Genomic DNA, 17,761 nt, shown 5'->3' with positions numbered 1-17,761 from the left:
AAGTACTACATATTAAAATTTGAATAATAGAGCTAGCTAAAACAGTGCTTAGAGGGAAATGCTTAAGCCTTAAATGCATATATTTAAAAGGAATAAATGCTGAAAAATAGTGATCTACAAGAAGTTAGCAAAAGAACAAAAAAGTAAATCCCAAAAAAGTAGAAGGAAGGAAATAAAAAGCAGAAATCAATGCAAGAGAACAAATATATAATTTTTAACAAAGGATCAGCAAGATTCAAAATTTGATTCTTTTGGAAGACTACTAAATCTCCAGTGAGACTTATAAAGGAAAAAGAAAACGTACATATAGCCTATAGCAGACATGAGAAGGTAATGCTTTCCTGCAGTCATTAAAAGGATAATGATATTTATTATAAACAATTTTATGCCAGTAAATTTAAAAGTTTAGATGAAAAAGACAACCACTTAGGGGGGAAATACCAAAATAATTAAGAAACAGAAAACCTGAATAGGCTTAAAAATGAGAAATCAAATTAGTAATTAAAAACCTTTCTGAGACTTCCCTGGTGGTGCAGTGGTTAAGAATCTGCCTGCCAATGCAGGGGACACAGGTTCGATCTCTGGGCTGGGAAGATCCCACATGCCACAGAGCAACTAAGCCCGTGCACCACAACTACTGAGCCTGCGCGCCACAACTACTGAGCCCACGTGCCACAACTACTGAAGCCCGTGCGCTCTATGGCCTGTGTGTTGCAACTACTGAGACTGTGTGCTGCAACTACTGAAGCCCGCATGCCTAGAGCCTGTGCTCCGCAACAAGAGAAGCCACTGCAATGAAAAGCCCACGTACTGCAATGAAGAGTAGCCCCCACTCACCGCAACTAGAGAAAGCCCGCACAAGCAATGAAGACCCAATGCAGCCAAAAATAAATTTAAAAAATATATTGGAAAAAAGAAAGCAAAAATGGTAAAATAAACATAAATCATATATTAAATAAAATAAATAAAAACCTTTCCACAAATTAAATTCCCAGCCCAAATAGCTTCTCTGCCAGATCCTTGCAAGAATTTAAAGAAAAAATAATTCTAGGCCTACACAAACTTTTCCAGAATAGAAAATGAGAGTCAGCTCATTTTACAAGGCTAGCATAATGTTGACTGTTGATTTCAAATCCTGACAAGGACAATATAGGTCACGTCACTCATGAACACTGATGCAAAACCATTAGCAAAATATTAACAAACTGAATCCAGAAATATGTAAAAAGAATAATATGGTAAAACCAAATTAGGTTTATCTCAGGAGTCAGGTTAGGTTTAGCATTTTAAATAATATATAATTCAATATATTAACATAGTGAAGGAGAAAATTCATATGGCAATGAAAAGCTTCAACAGCAACAAAAAAAGCATTAAATTCAAACAAACAGAACAAAACACAAAATTCTTAGTAAACTAGGTATAGGAGCGAACTTCTTCAACATGATAAAGGTTTTCACAAAAACAAAACAAAACAGAAAACAAACATTCAGCAAACATACTTGGAGTGAAAGAGTAAAAGCTTTCTCTCTCTCTTTTTTTTTTTTTTTTTTTGCGGTACGCGGGCCTCTCACTGCTGTGGCCTCTCCAGCTGCCGAGCACAGGCTCCAGACACGCAGACTCAGCTCAGCGGCCATGGCTCACGGGCCTAGTCGCTCTGCAGCATGTGGAATCCTCCCAGACCGGGGCACGAACCCGCGTCCCCTGCATTGGCAGGCGGACTCTCAACCACTGCACCACCAGGGAAACCCCAAGCTTTCTCTTTTGAGATCAGGAACCAGAAGGGAGAGTAGCTCTGGGATGATGGCAGTGCTCTATTTCTTGACCAGAGTAATGACTTCATGTGTGTTTACAGTAACACATTAAGTTCTTCATGTTATGTTTTATGTAGACTTTGAAATATATGTTAAAGACAAAAAAGAAAGAAATACTTGGAGATGAACAAAAGGTTGACCTAGCCTATCACTCAAGCTCAGCAACTCTGTAGGTCCTAATTTTTTTCCCCGTTATGATTACCGTACTTTCAAACCACTTAACATTTATTGGGCCTATAAGACACTGTACAATTTGGCAATATGTATCATAAACTTTAAAAATGTTTAATTGGACTTCCGGGTAAGATGGCGGAAGAGTAAGACGCGGAGATCACCTTCCTCCCCACGGATACACCAGAAATACAGCTACACGTGGAACAACTCCTACAGAACACCTACTGAACTCTGGCAGAAGACCCCAGACCTCCCAAAAGGCAAGAAACTCCCCACATACCTGGGTAGGGCAAAGCGGAGAGATCCCCACACAGAGGATCGGTGCCGAGCGGCACTCACCAGCCCGAGAGGCTTGTCTGCTCGCCCGCCGGGGCGCGCAGCGCTGGAAGCTGAGGCTCGGGCTTCGGTCAGAGCGCAGGGAGAGGACTGGGGCTGGCGGCGAGAACTCAGCCTGAAGGGGGCTAATGTGCCACAGCTAGCCGGGAGGGAGTCCGGGAAAACCCTGGAGCTGCCGAAGAGGCAAGAGACTTTTTCTTCCCTCTTGGTTTCCTGGTGCGCGAGGAGAGGGGATTAAGAGCGCTGCTTAAGGGGGCTCCACAGACGGGCGCGAGTCGCGACTGAAAGCGCGGAGCCCAGTGACGGGCGTGGGACGCTGGGGCTGCTGCTGCCGCCGCCAAGAAGCCTGTGTGCGACCGCAGGTCACTGCCCACACCGCCCTTCCGGAAGCCTGTGCAGCCCGCCCCTGCCGGGGTCCCGGGATCCAGGGGCGGCTTCCCTGGGAGAACGCACGGCGCGCCTCGGGCTGGTGCAACGTCACGCCAACCTCTGCCGCTGCAGGCTCGCCCCGCACTCCGTGCCCCTCCCTCCCGCCCGGCCCGAGTGAGCCAGAGTCCCCGAAGAGGCTGCTCCTTTAACCCTGTCCTGTCTGAGCGAAGAACAGACGCCCTCCGGCGACCTACACGCAGAGGCGGGGCCAAATCCAAAGCTGAGACCCAGGAGCTGTGAGAACAAAGAAGAGAAAGGGAAATCTCTCCCAGCAGCCTCAGAAGCAGCGGATTAAAGCTCCACAATCAACTTGATGTACCCTGCATCTGTGGAATACAGGAATAGACAACACATCATCCCAAATTCAGGAGCCCGGAGTCAGTGCTGTGCCTCTGAGGTGGGAGAGCCAACTTCAGGACACTGGTCCACAAGAGACCTCCCAGCTCCACATAATATCAAACGGCAAAAATCTTCCAGAGATCTCCATCTCAACACCAGCACCCAGCTTCACTCAACGACCAGCAAGCTACAGTGCTGGACACCCTAAGCCAAGCAACTAGCAAGACAGGAACACAACGCCACCCATTAGCAGAGAGGTGGCCTAAAATCATAAAAAGTCCGCAGACACCCCAAAACACACCACCAGACGTGGACCTGCCCACCAGAAAGACAAGATCCAGCCTCATCCACCAGAACACAGGCACTAGTCCCCTCCACCAGGAAGCCTACACAACCCACTAAACCAACCTTAGCCACTGGGGACAGACACCAAAAACAACGGGAACTACGAACCTGCAGCCTGCAAAAAGGAGACCCCAAACACAGTAACATAAGCAAAATGAGAAGACAGAAAAACACACAGCAGGAGAAGGAGCAAGATAAAAACCCACCAGATCTAACAAATGAAGAGGTAATAGGCAGTCTACCTGAAAAAGAATTCAGAATAATGATGGTAAAGATGATCCAAGATTCTATTTCCCAGATCCAAAATCTTGGAAACAGAATAGACAAAATGCAAGAAACAGTTAACAAGGACCTAGAAGAACTAAAGATGAATCAAGCATCGATTAAAAACACAATACATGAAATAAAAAATACTCTAGATGGGATCAATAGCAGAATAACTGAGGCAGAAGAACGGATAAGTGAGGTGGAAGATAAAATAGTGGAAATAACTGCTGCAGAGCAAAATAAAGAAAAAAGAATGAAAAGAACAGAGGACAGTCTCAGAGACCTCTGGGGCAACATTAAACGCACCAACATTCGAATTATAGGGGTTCCAGAAGAAGAAGAGAAAAAGAAAGGGACTGAGAAAATATTTGAAGAGATTATAGTTGAAAACTTCCCTAATATGGGAAAGGAAATAGTTAATCAAGTCCAGGAGGCACAGAGAGTCCCATACAGAATAAATCCAAGGAGAAATACGCCAAGACACATATTAATCAAACTGTCAAAAATTAAACACAAAGAAATCATATTAAAAGCAGCAAGGGAAAAACAACAAATAACACACAAGGGAATCCCCATCAGGTTAACAGCTGATCTCTCAGCAGAAACTCTACAAGCCAGAAGGGAGTGGCAGGACATAATTAAAGTGATGAAGGAGAAAAACCTGCAACCAAGATTACTCTACCCAGCAAGGATCTCATTCAGATTTGATGGAGAAATTAAAACCTTTACAGACAAGCAAAAACTGAGAGAGTTCAGCACCACCAAACCAGCTTTACAACAAATGCTAAAGGAACTTCTCTAGGCAAGAAACACGACAGAAGTAAAAGACCTACAATAACGAACCCAAAACAATTAAGAAAATGGGAATAGGAACATACATATCGATAATTACCTTAAATGTAAATGGACTAAATGCTCCCACCAAAAGACACAGATTGGCTGAATGGATACAAAAACAAGACCCATATATATGCTGTCTACAAGAGACCCACTTCAGACCTAGAGACACATACAGACTGAAAGTAAGGGGATGGAAAAAGATATTCCATGCAAATGGAAATCAAAAGAAAGCTGGAGTAGCAATTCTCATATCAGACAAAATAGACTTTAAAATAAAGACTACTAGAAGAGACAAAGAAGGACACTACCTAATGATCAAGGGATCGATCCAAGAAGAAGATATAACAATTGTAAATATTTATGCACCCAACATAGGAGCACCTCAATACATAAGGCAAATACTAACAGCCATAAAAGGAGAAATCGACAGTAACACAATCATAGTAGGGGACTTTAACACCCCACTTTCACCAATGGACAGATCATCCAAAATGAAAATAAATAAGGAAACACAAGCTTTAAATGATACATTCAACAAGATGGACTTAATTGATATTTATAGGACATTCCATCCAAAAACAACAGAATACACATTTTTCTCAAGTGCTCATGGAACATTCTCCAGGATAGATCATATCTTGGGTCACAAATCAAGCCTTGGTAAATTTAAGAAAATTGAAATTGTATCAAGTATCTTTTCCGACCACAATGCTATGAGACTAGATATCAATTACAGGAAAAGAGCTGTAAAAAATACAAACACATGGAGGCTAAACAATACACTACTTAATAACGAAGTGATCACTGAAGAAATCAAAGAGGAAATTTAAAAAAAAACCTAGAAACAAACGACAATGGAGACACGATGACCCAAAACCTATGGGATGCAGCAAAAGCAATTCTAAGAGGGAAGTTTATAGCAATACAATCCCACCTTAAGAAACAGGAAACATCTCGAATAAACAACCTAACCTTGCACCTAAAGCAATTAGGGAAAGAAGAACAAAAACATCCCAAAGTTAGCAGAAGGAAAGAAATCATAAAAATCAGATCAGAAATAAATGAAAAAGAAATGAAGGAAATGATAGTAAAGATCAATAAAACTAAAAGCTGGTTCTTTGAGAAGATAAACAAAATTGATAAACCATTAGCCAGACTCATCAAGAAAAAAAGGGAGAAGACTCAAATCAATAGAATTAGAAATGAAAAAGGAGAAGTAACAACTGACACTGCAGAAATACAAAAGATCATGAGAGATTACTATAAGCAACTCTATGCCAATAAAATGGACAACCTGGAAGAAATGGACAAATTCTTAGAAATGTACAACCTGCCAAGACTGAATCAGGAAGAAATAGAAAATATGAACAGACCAATCACAAGCACTGAAATTGAAACTGTGATAAAAAATCTTCCAACAAACAAAAGCCCAGGACCAGATGGCTTCACAGGTGAATTCTATCAAGCATTTAGAGAAGAGCTAACACCTATCCTTCTGAAACTCTTCCAAAATATAGCAGAGGGAGGAACACTCCCAAACTCATTCTACGAGGCCACCATCACCTTGATACCAAAACCAGACAAGGATGTCACAAAGAAAGAAAACTACAGGCCAATATCACTGATGAACATAGATGCAAAAATCCTCAACAAAATACTAGCAAACAGAATCCAACAGCACATTAAAAGGATCATACACCATGATCAAGTGGGGTTTATTCCAGGAATGCAAGGATTCTTCAGTATACGCAAATCAATCAACGTGATACACCATATTAACAAATTGAAGGAGAAAAACCATATGATCATCTCAATAGATTCAGAGAAAGCTTTCGACAAAATTCAACACCCATTTATGATAAAAACCCTGCAGAAAGTAGGCATAGAGGGAACTTTCCTCAACATAATAAAGGCCATATATGACAAACCCACAGCCAGCATCGTCCTCAATGGTGAAAAACTGAAACCATTTCCACTAAGATCAGGAACAAGACAAGGTTGCCCACTCTCACCACTATTATTCAACATAGTTTTGGAAGTTTTAGCCACAGCAATCAGAGAAGAAAAGGAAATAAAAGGAATCCAAATTGGAAAAGAAGAAGTAAAGCTGTCACTGTTTGCAGATGACATGATACTATACATAGAGAATCCTAAAGATGCTACCAGAAAACTAATAGAGCTAATCAATGAATTTGGTAAAGTTGCAGGATACAAAATTAATGCACAGAAATCTCTGGCATTCCTGTATACTAATGATGAAAAATCTGAAAGTGAAATCAAGGAAACACTCCCATTTACCATTGCAACAAAAAGAATAAAATATCTAGGAATAAACCTACCTAAGGAGACAAAAGACCTGTATGCAGAAAATTATAAGACACTGATGAAAGAAATTAAAGATGATACAAATAGATGGAGAGATGTACCATGTTCTTGGATTGGAAGAATCAACATTGTGAAAATGACTCTACTACCCAAAGCAATCTACAGATTCAATGCAATCCCTATGAAACTACCACTGGCATTTTTCACAGAACTAGAACAAAAAATTTCACAATTTGTATGGAAACACAAAAGACCCCGAATAGCCAAACCAATCCTGAGAACGAAAAATGGAGCTGGAGGAATCAGGCTCCCTGACTTCAGACTATACTACAAAGCTACAGTAATCAAGACAGTATGGTACTGGCACAAAAACAGAAAGATAGATCAATGGAACAGGATAGAAAGCCCAGAGTTAAACCCACGGACATATGGTCACCTTATCTTTGATAAAGGAGGCAGGAATGTACAGTGGAGAAAGGACAGTCTCTTCAATAAGTGGTGCTGGGAAAACTGGATAGGGACATGTAAAAGTATGAGATTAGATCACTCCCTAACACCACACACAAAAATAAGCTCAAAATGGATTAAAGACCTAAATGTAAGGCCAGACACTATCAAACTCTTAGAGGAAAACATAGGCAGAACACTCTATGACATAAGTCACAGCAAGATCCTTTTTGACCCGCCTCCTAGAGAAATGGAAATAAAGACAAAAATAAACACATGGGACCTAATGAAACTTAAAAGCTTTTGCACAGCAAAGGAAACCATAAACAAGACCAAAAGACAACCCTCAGAATGGGAGAAAATATTTGCAAATGAAGCAACTGACAAAGCATTAATCTCCAAAATTTATAAGCAGCTCATGCAGCTCAATAACAAAAAAACAAACAACCCAATCCAAAAATGGGCAGAAGACCTAAATAGACATTTCTCCACAGAAGATATACAGACTGCCAACAAACACATGAAAGGATGCTCAACATCTTTACTCATTAGAGAAATGCAAATCAAAACTACAATGAGATATCATCTCACACCAGTCAGAATGGCCATCATCAAAAAATCTAGAAACAATAAATGCTGGAGAGGGTGCGGAAAAAAGGGAACACTCTTGCACTGCTGGTGGGAATGTGAATTGGTACAGCCGCTATGGAGAACGGTATGGAGGTTCCTTAAAAAACTACAAATAGAACTACCATATGACCCAGCAATCCCACTACTAGGCATATACCCTGAGAAAACCATAATTCAAAAAGAGACATGTACCAAAATGTTCATAGCAGCCCTATTTACAATAGCCCGGAGATGGAAACAACCTAAGTGTCCATCATCGGATGAATGGATAAAGAAGATGTGGCACATATATACAATGGAATATTACTCAGCCATAAAAAGAAATGAAATTGAGCTATTTGTAATGAGGTGGATAGACCTAGAGTCTGTCATACAGAGTGAAGTAAGTCAGAAAGAGAAAGACAAATACTGTATGCTAACACATATATATGGAATTTAAGAAAAAAAATGTCATGAAGAACATAGGGGTAAGACAGGAATAAAGACACAGACCTACTAGAGAATGGACTTGAGGATATGGGGAGGGGGAAGGGTAAGCTGTGACAAAGTGAAAGAGTGGCATGGACATATATACACTAGCAAACGTAAGGTAGGTAGTTAGTGGGAAGCAGCCGCATAGCACAGGGAGATCAGCTCGGTGCTTTGTGACTGCCTGGAGGGGTGGGATAGGGAGGGTGGGAGGGAGACGCAAAAGGGAGGGGATATGGAAACATATGTATATGTATAACTGATTAAATTTGTTATAAAGCAAAAAAAAAAAAAAAAAGAAAGAAATAGTGCCAAAAAGAGACAAATAAACATCCTTCTAGCTAGAAAAAAGAAAAAAAAATGTTTAATTGAATAAGGACATGAAGCCTTATCCAGTAACTCCATCATCTATGAGCCTATCCTAAGAAAAGACCAAGATAAAAAAAAAAATCCATAATGCGTTAAGATGTTCATTGCCCATATGATAATAAAATAGAGAACAACTAAATAACCAACTACAGGAAATAGTTAAGAAAAATAATTTTTATAATGGGATTATTATACAGTCAATAAAAATAAGATTTACAGGGCTTCCCTGGTGGCGCAGTGGTTGAGAGTTCGCCTGCCGATGCATGGGACGCGGGTTCGAGCCCTGGTCCAGGAAGATCCCACATGCCGCGGGGCAAATGGGCCTGTGCACAACTGCTGAGCCTGTGCTCTAGAGCCTGCGAGCCACAACTACTGAGGCCCATGTGCCTAGAACCCGTGCTCTGCAATAAGAGAAGCCACCACAATGAGAAGCCTGCGCACCGTGACAAAGAGTGGCCCCTGCTCACCGCAACTAGAGAAAACCCGCACGCAGCAACGAAGACACAACACAGACAAAAAAAAAAAAAAGAACTGAAGAAAATAATCACAAATCTAAAGTATCCTAAATATTAAAAAAAGTTACTTTAAAATATAACTTTAATATTTCAGTTTTTATCTCAGTATGATTTTATTCAGATAAATTATTTTCTAACATTTAAATTGTGTAGTCTATGATATGCTAATTACTTAGAACAGAGATAATTTCTAATTATTTAGTATTTAAAATATTATAACTTTAATTAGATCCCCAAAGATATATCATCTCCAATTTTCTTGCCAATAACATTCCCATAATTGTAAAACAGTTTGCTCCTTGACAGCTAAAGGAGAAAATGATCTACAAACAGGCTTCAAGTAGTTATTCCTATAAAAACAAAATAACTGTTAGTCTCTGAATATAAGACTGTTAATGGCTCCTCAGTTTCTTGAGCAGCCATTTTTCTACCTCAGTGTTGCCAACCCTGGTGTTTTCTGACCAGTTTTGAGAGATGTCGCAAGTAATTTGATATCAGTAATAAAGTATAACTGTTTTTAAAGCTTATCATTAGAAATAATAATAAATTGAAGCAAACATAAGGTTATCCCCATATGACTTACTATACTTTGCATCCCAGTATACTTTATTGAGAGAGAGAAAAAACTGTAAAGATAAAGCTTACATGTAGGGAATTCCACATTCACTTATTCAATGTTTACTAAGCATCTATTAGAGGCCAGAGAACTAGAGGCACTGTGCTAACAACTGAAATGGAGTTGAAAATCATTAGATCATAGGGTTAAATACAACTGGCATTTTAGCATTTAAAGCCTTGAACAGACTAACCCAATCCTACTTTTCACTACTCACCCAACACAAACTGTCTTCTTTAGCTCTCTGACTTTCTTTTAAAATACTGTAGACTTTGCCTGCTGCCACACCTCTGCTCAAGCTGTTCCCCAGCCTAAATGCTTTTTTGTTCATTCACCAGCACCTTAGACTGTTCACCACAAGCTAGGCACTATGCTTGGCATGATAGAAGAAAAAAGCCTTTTCTATCCTTTGTATCCTTTGAAGTCCAGGTCAAGTTCCACCTCTTTCTCAGAGATTTACTCACTACCCTCTCCATACTCGGGCTGCTATAACTATTATTGTCCAAAACAGTAGCTCTCAATCTTCTATATAAGAACCCATTTTTAGTACCAAAATGTTTCATGAATTCCATTCTCACTCCCCAGGTGATCTCATCTGGTCCCATGGCCCTAAATACCATCTATACACTGATAATTTCCAAATGTTTATCTCTAGCATTGAATATATATACCTATTGAATGTCTCCAGTTGGTTTATGTAATAGGTATTTCAAACAAAGCCACATCCACAACAAATCTCCTGATTTAACTTTCCAAACCTGCTTCCCACCAACCCCTAACCCTTGCCCCATAGTCTCTATCTCAAGAAGATATACCATCTTTCAACCAGTTGCTCATATCAAAAATTTTGGAGTCATCCTTTATTTCTCTTTCCCTCACACTCCACATCAATTCCATCAACGAATTCTCATTACTTTACTTTCTAAATATATCACAAATCTGACCACTTCTCTGGCCCTCCACCACGACAACCCTGCCCAAGCACCATTATTTCCAACCTAGATTACTGTAAGGTTTTCCTAACTGGTCTTCCTGCTTCCATTCTTGCCTCATACAATCAATTTTCTACACATAGCCATAGTAAACCTCTCAAAAAACAAGTCAAACCTGGATATTCCCATGCTTAACACCCTTCAATGGTTTCCATCTCACGCAATAAAATCAAGTCTTCAAATGACCTTCAAAACCCTACTTGATCTAACCTCTGTGTACCTGTCCTACCACCTCTTCTGCCACACTCCCCTTCTCTCTCTACTTCAGCCATACTAGCCTCCGTGTTGTGCTTCCAACATGCCAAAGACACTTACTTCTATCTTAGAAGTCGCTGCTTCTTCTACCCGAACATTTTCCCCCAGATAGTTCCATGGCTTACTACACTTCATTCAGGTCTCTCAGCTCAAAGGGCTTCTCAAAAAGCCTTCCCTCACCAACCTAGCTGAAGTAGTATCCCATTACTTTTTATCCCCTGAAACCTGTTTTATTTTACTTCAAAGCCTATTAGCTACCTGATGTATGTGAGTGTGTGTGTGTGTGAGTGAGTGTGCACACATGTGTAATGTCTACTGTCTCCCTCACTAACATTTAAGCTCAAAGAAAGCATAGGCTCTGTTTTGTTTCCCACTGTTGTCACATTATGTGCAAACAGCAGGCTCTCAAAAATATTTGTTGAATGAATGAATGATGGTAATTGGTTTTATTTTTGTTGAGAAAATAATGACAAAACACTACTAGAATTCAGTAAGGCTTTCAAATGAATTCATACGCAATCACAAGAGCATTACACACATACTTTGGTGGTAGAAGGAGTACAATGTTCGTAATTCAAGGTTCAATAACAACTACTGAAGGAATGGGGTCTTCTTGTTTTTCTCTGCCCCTTCCCATATCCTTCCTCCATCATTCATTAATTCTTTCCATAAATGGCTACTGTGTACCATTAAGCCAGAGAGTATTCTGGACATTAAGAATACAAAGATAAGTAAGACAAGGTAATTCATGAGACATAAAAATAATACCCATAGAGTATGACATGTAATAGAGATATATAAGTTGTAACATAACGGAGGAAGTAATCAACAAATACTTGCAAAATCAAATACAAAAGATATTCTTCACTTTACCTTATATATGAAATGAGGGTATTAAGTCTGAAAATGTTACAGTAATTTGCTACCATGAGATAAGCTAGCTTGAGAATGAAATCAAAACAAGGGGAATGACAGAGCAGAACGAATCACAGAGAAACTGAGCCAAGTCCTTGATGATTTCAGGCTGGATGAAGCCCTAGCTGAAGTTCAATTACAAGATCTAATCATGCCTTTTATTGTTTAAGCAGTTTGAATTTGGTTTTCTGTCACTTGTAATATAAGTATACAGATGAATCTCAGTGAATTCTCTCAAAACCAAAGCATTTGCTATTTCAGTGTATAGGGGTACTACTGGCATTTTGGAAGGGACAATTCTTGTTTTGTGGGCAAACATCATAGGACACTCAGTGTACCTGGTCTCTACCTGGTAATTGTCAGTAGGACCTCACAATCACTATGACAACCAAAAGTATCCCCATGTATTTCCAAATACCTCCCACCTCCAAGGGGAACCACAAATCTATTCCCTAATAGTTGTTATATATATATCCATTTCTCATAGTGCATGCGTAAGTGTACTTAACAACAACCTTAAAAGAACTGGGATATACCACTCAAATATCCTAATTTTATATGATAATCTAATTTTAATCAGTCATCCATGACTAGCTTAATGATTGGCCAAAATCCCATGTATAGCTTATATCAACTCAGTGCTTTAAGTTTGCTAATACTATCTGAAAATTCTCATTTATTTAAGCTTACTTCTCCATACAATACTATCAAGATACGTCACTGACATTGTTGGTTACCTTCCCTGTAGCCATTCACCTAATTTCCTTCTAGACTGAAATGCCAGATATTGGTTTTTCCAGCCCCCTTGCAACTAGGGCATAAGCATGCCAGGATGACATCTGATACAGGGCTTCAGTGAAGGGTTTACTTGCCTCATCAAGAGATGGGAGGGCAAACTTCCTCCTGTCTTTGGTGGCTATGTAAGAAAGTGATGTCTGGAGCAGAAAGAGCAACATGCAGCCATGAGAGGATAAACCTGAGCACAAAGGTCAGCAGCTGTGGATAAAGATTAAAAGCACTTGGATCCTTGATAACATCACTGTGCTGTTAAACTGACTCACCATGGAATCCTCCAACTCTGAACTTCTTTCTATGCGAGATACTGTTTACATCACTGTTAGTTCAGTATTACGTAACCTGGGGCCCAACTAATATAAGGTATGTTCAAGCTCTGATATCTGAATGAAAGTGGGACAAGAACCAAGATGACTACAAGGTTTCAAGACTGGGTGGCTGAGAGAAAGGTGGTTAGAAAAAGGAAATCAGGAGGAAAAGAAATATATATACCTTCACACATGCACATGGAAACACATTAGGTGAGGGTAGGTGGATGGAAATCAAATTGATTCAGTGTGGTATGAGGTAAGCTTACATTAGTACATCTAAGGTAGAGATATATATAGCAAGGGGTAGAAGGGAAGTAGAGTTACAGCACTGAGAAACACACACACAAAAATGATGACTTACATCATTTAAAAGAGGACATGATCACCAAAAGAACACAGTGAAAAGCAAAGAAACCCCTGAAAACGCTTGCTATCTCCCCATGATCCATTCCACCTTCCTCTCATTTTAGATGGGATTTATCCACTGATTAGGCCAATTAGAATAGGTCCATCCCTCTTGACAAAGCTATTGTGACAGACTTGGTTGGCACCATGATCTTCTCCATTTGTTCAATCAAAGTAAAGCTTAGGACTTTTGGGCAAAGGCTAGGAGAAGAGAAGACTTCTCTCTTTGAAAGTCAATGAAGAAGGGTTTAACACGAGCATTGCCGACACCTGTCTTTTTCTAGAAGGGAAGCCAGTCTGAGCATGAAGCCCAAACAGGAGGACAAAGTTTAGCGAAAAGCAGAAAAACAGAACCTCTGCCCTGATAACAAAGCTAAGTTTATGAACAAACTACTCTTTAAACCAATTCTACTTACGCACTGGCCAATTACCTGAGCTAATACATTTCTTTTGTTTTTAAGACCACTTTGCATCCTAACTGATGTAGGAAACAGCTATGTTTAGCGGGGAGAGCAAAATCAAGACAGTGCAGGAAACGCAAAGAAGTTTTCAGAGAAGTAAGAGAATCAGGAAGTACAATGCACAAGAACCAAGAAATCAGATCATTTTATTCCTATAGAATATATTTCAAAAATGGTCTAAGGAAACCAAGGATGACTGAGGAAAGGCCATTAGATTTGGTAATTAGACTGTCATAGGTGACTTAAAAAAGCAATTTCAGTGCTGAAATGGTAAAGGAAGTCAGAGTGTAAAGGAAAGAATAATTTATATTTTTAAGAACTCCATAATGTACCAAGCCCTTGGAAAGACATGTAACATGGGTTAAACTCCTTCTATTACAACTCTGTGAGGTAACTGTAACATTCTATTTTATAGATGAAGAATAGAGTCTCAGTAGTAACTTGCCCACAGACACATAGCCAGTAAATTGGTTTTAGCAGACTTCAAAACCAGATCTATGTGGCTTAAAAATCAATGTTCTTCCTACTATACCAGGCTCCTGGGATTAAAGAATAAAAATACAGTGGCACAACAGGCTCAAGATTCAGACGGGCCTCCTTGAATTGCACAGCACAGAGTACTGTATTTTGGCAGCCCTGTAAAAGGTATACATAAATATGTATATAGGTTACAGAGGGAGAGACTGAAAAAGGGGTGATATTGGACAATTATGGAGAAAGAAAGATGGAGAGGGATGATCGTGGACACATTTGGAGAAGGTTGCTCTTGAAAAAAAAGGAAGGACATTTCTTCTCTTGAGATATGAGTAAATAAGGAAACGATACCAAGATAGAAAAGACTGTACCTCAGATGGTTGAGATTTTTCTCAGGAAAGGAAGAGTTATTTGCTATAAAAACCTTCAGGAAATAAGACAAAAAGGAACACAATCAACACTAAAGATCCAGCAGATAAGCAGAACACTAATTGGTATGGAAGCAAACCAATATCCTCACATAACTGTCTCTTGTATCTTTCAGGATTTCTGGGGTCAAACTGACAAAGCTAGTGATGAGACTCGTTCAGGACAGGGGACTAGAAAGATAAACCTACAGAAAGTAAAGCATTCTAAAGCATCAATGACAGCTTGGTAAAAACTGATGACCATGGGATCCTAGTTACAAGGGGAGGCAAATGAGTTGCAGCAGTAGGCTAATGGGTTGAATGAACAGAGAGACAAAGAGGGGTGTTTTCCTAAAGAGAGGAAGAGGGGGAGAGAAAGAGAGAGAAAACAGGTTCTATTAAGAGTGGAAGAGTGATTGTGGCCAGAAAGGTCTCGACACAATGCCCAGGGCAGTGAGCCACTGACTGGGGCTCAGCAGTCCTACATCCTTTCAGCTTAAAGCACAAAACTAGAGACAACCAGCTCTAAAAACATGCAGTCCTTGGTTGTAGAAAAGTGAAGGCTAGCAACAAACAAATGAATTAATTAGCCCATACAGGAATCAAACATTAAACTACCTCCTCTCCTTTTAAAATGAACAATTCTAGCTCCAAAGTCAAAAGTCTACAATAAAGGGTAAGGCAGAGGTGTGTCATGAAGAATGAAAAGTAAACAAATCTTTCAAGCCAATTGTAACCCACCTGTTAAAGATTTCTAGTATAGAATTCAAATAGGGCAAGGATAGTTTGTGCTTTAATAACTTTGGAGAGCATCTAGCGGAGCTTCAACAAAATGATATCACTCAATTTAATGTTAATTTTAAAAGGTCCACCCATTTGCAATCTCAATGGATAAGCTGCCATTTATATTTATAACCTCATTTTTACCATTCTGGGGCTCTTGACACATTATCCAACTACAGGAAAAGATGGGAGAATCAGCCATAGCAACTTCCTCCCCTACCACTTCGATCCTGCAGTTTGCACTTATGAACTCTGGCAAGGTACCATGTTACTTAGGACTTCTTACACCAATAATTCTGACTTCTCTTGCCCCAATATTAAAGGAAGGAGAAATGAGACTGGCACAGGCTAAATTTAACAGAAAATATCAAGTACTATAAAGATTGTTAAGTAGTAGCAACAACTGAGAATCCAAGAAATTTGAGAAGTTTTGAGTTTAAAAAGCTTTTTCTCCATTTTAGTCCTTTCTAAATAAAACAAAGGGCTTGGACAGTACGGGATTCTAAGGCTTTAGTGGACAATGTAAGCTAACACTGAATAAAAGAATCACTTAAATCACCCTTTCTTGTACTATTACATTTCTTACATTCATAAAGCCTTTTTAGGAAACGAACACTTCCCAATTCTTTTCCTAGATCTAGAACACTTACGTCCCCCACCCAAAGTTTACAGACCAGATTTGCGATAGTCAGAAAAAGATTAATTTAGATGATCAATCATTTGCCGTCACCGGCACCATTCCTCAACTCTGCAGGAGTTCGATGGGTCAAGGAGTCAAACTCTCCCAAACGATCCCAGTCTCCTGGGGACTGGATTCCCCCAACAAGGTGAACAAAATCCACTGGCCTCTGGATAACAAGCTTTTTCTTTGTAACTCTGTAAGCCAGGCTATCGGCTAAGCTTCCCAGACAGTTAAAAACTTTTAAAGGAAGCAAGAAGATCGAAACCAGGAAGATGGGGAGGCGACTAAAACAGGAGGACGACCCACCCACCTAACGCGAAGGAGAGACCGCTTGCAGGGCTGACGCTTCACTAGGAGCCAGGAAAGGTGCGGAGGGCGTCAGGCGTCGCAACCCCCACCCACTGGGTGAGAACGGAGGACCTGCAAAGCCAGGGGCCAACTGGAGGCCTGAAAGAGGGCGCGGGGCGGGGAGGGGGTGGGACGTGGACACAAGGGAGCGGCAGAGTCCGGCTGAGCACCACTAGGGTCTAAGCAACGGCGGGGCAAAGCCGACAAAGGTCTGCCAAAGGAGGAGACGCCGAAGCTTGCAGCTTCACTCACCTGCCAGACGTTCGCCCCGAGGACAGAATAACGGACGCAGCCCCGGCGCTTCCTCTCCTGCCGGACACAGCCCCTGCCGCCGCCGGAGCTCCAGGACCCGAGAGGACAGGGTGGTACCGAAGCAGGCAACGCGGCGACCGGACCCGAGCCGAGGGAGGCGTACATAGGGGGCACCGGGGGGCTCGGGAAGGCAACTCTGTGCTTCGCCTTCCTTACCGGTAGCCAACAATGCTTCCCAGGAACAGCATTCTGCCAGCCTCAGCCCGCTGCTCCCGGGCCTTCACCCGCAGTACCCCTCCCCACCCCCCAGCAGCGGCCGGGTTTCCGGCGGCCACACCCCGCCCCCTCGCTACTTGGCCTCCGCCATCTTGTCGGAAGCGGGAAGAATGCAGTGCGCAGGCGTGCGCCGAGGTTGCCGGCGTCCCCTACCCTCGCGGAGAGGGAGCAAAATAATGCGCAGCCGTGTCGGCCGCTGCGCACGGCTGCTGTGTTCCGCTTCGGCGTTGCTGTCTTCTGCCTTGCACGGGTGCTGCCGGCTTCTCCTGAATTGTACTGCTGCCAGATTAATACACCCTTCTGCGCACCCCGCAGTCATTCTGTAAAAACCTATCTCGTGCCTAGTATGTGCCAGGTCCCAGGCTAGGCGCTGATGATAGATTAGTAGAACTCGGCTCCAGCGCTAAAGATGCTCATAATCTAGTGAAAAAGCGAACTTTTCTTCTAGTGAAAGAGAGAGTAATTTCCTAAATTCCTTTTTTGTAACTGCA

The 17,761-nt window shown here is 41.0% G+C and overlaps 1 protein-coding gene across 4 annotated transcripts in view; it reads right to left on the bottom strand.

Moving 5' to 3' along the window:
• Window positions 1-17,314, bottom strand: part of APC (APC regulator of WNT signaling pathway) — a 144,335-nt gene extending 127,021 nt beyond the window's left edge. For 3 of the 4 annotated variants that reach the window (XM_082621901.1, XM_082621904.1, XM_082621895.1), the window contains exon 1: window positions 16,995-17,313. The gene's annotated coding sequence lies outside the window, so the exon portion shown is untranslated. Of the gene's footprint in view, window positions 1-16,994 lie in introns of all 4 variants that reach the window. The other variant, XM_082621898.1, reaches the window with a different exon arrangement.
• Window positions 17,315-17,761: the final 447 nt, after the last annotated feature.

The sequence above is a fragment of the Mesoplodon mirus genome (genome assembly GCF_964341445.2).
Source record: "Mesoplodon mirus genome assembly, chromosome: 5".
In the NCBI taxonomy this organism is placed as follows: Eukaryota; Metazoa; Chordata; class Mammalia; order Artiodactyla; family Ziphiidae; genus Mesoplodon; species Mesoplodon mirus.
The sequence above is the reverse complement of the archived record's forward strand: the minus strand, read 5'-3'. Positions and strand labels throughout refer to the sequence as shown.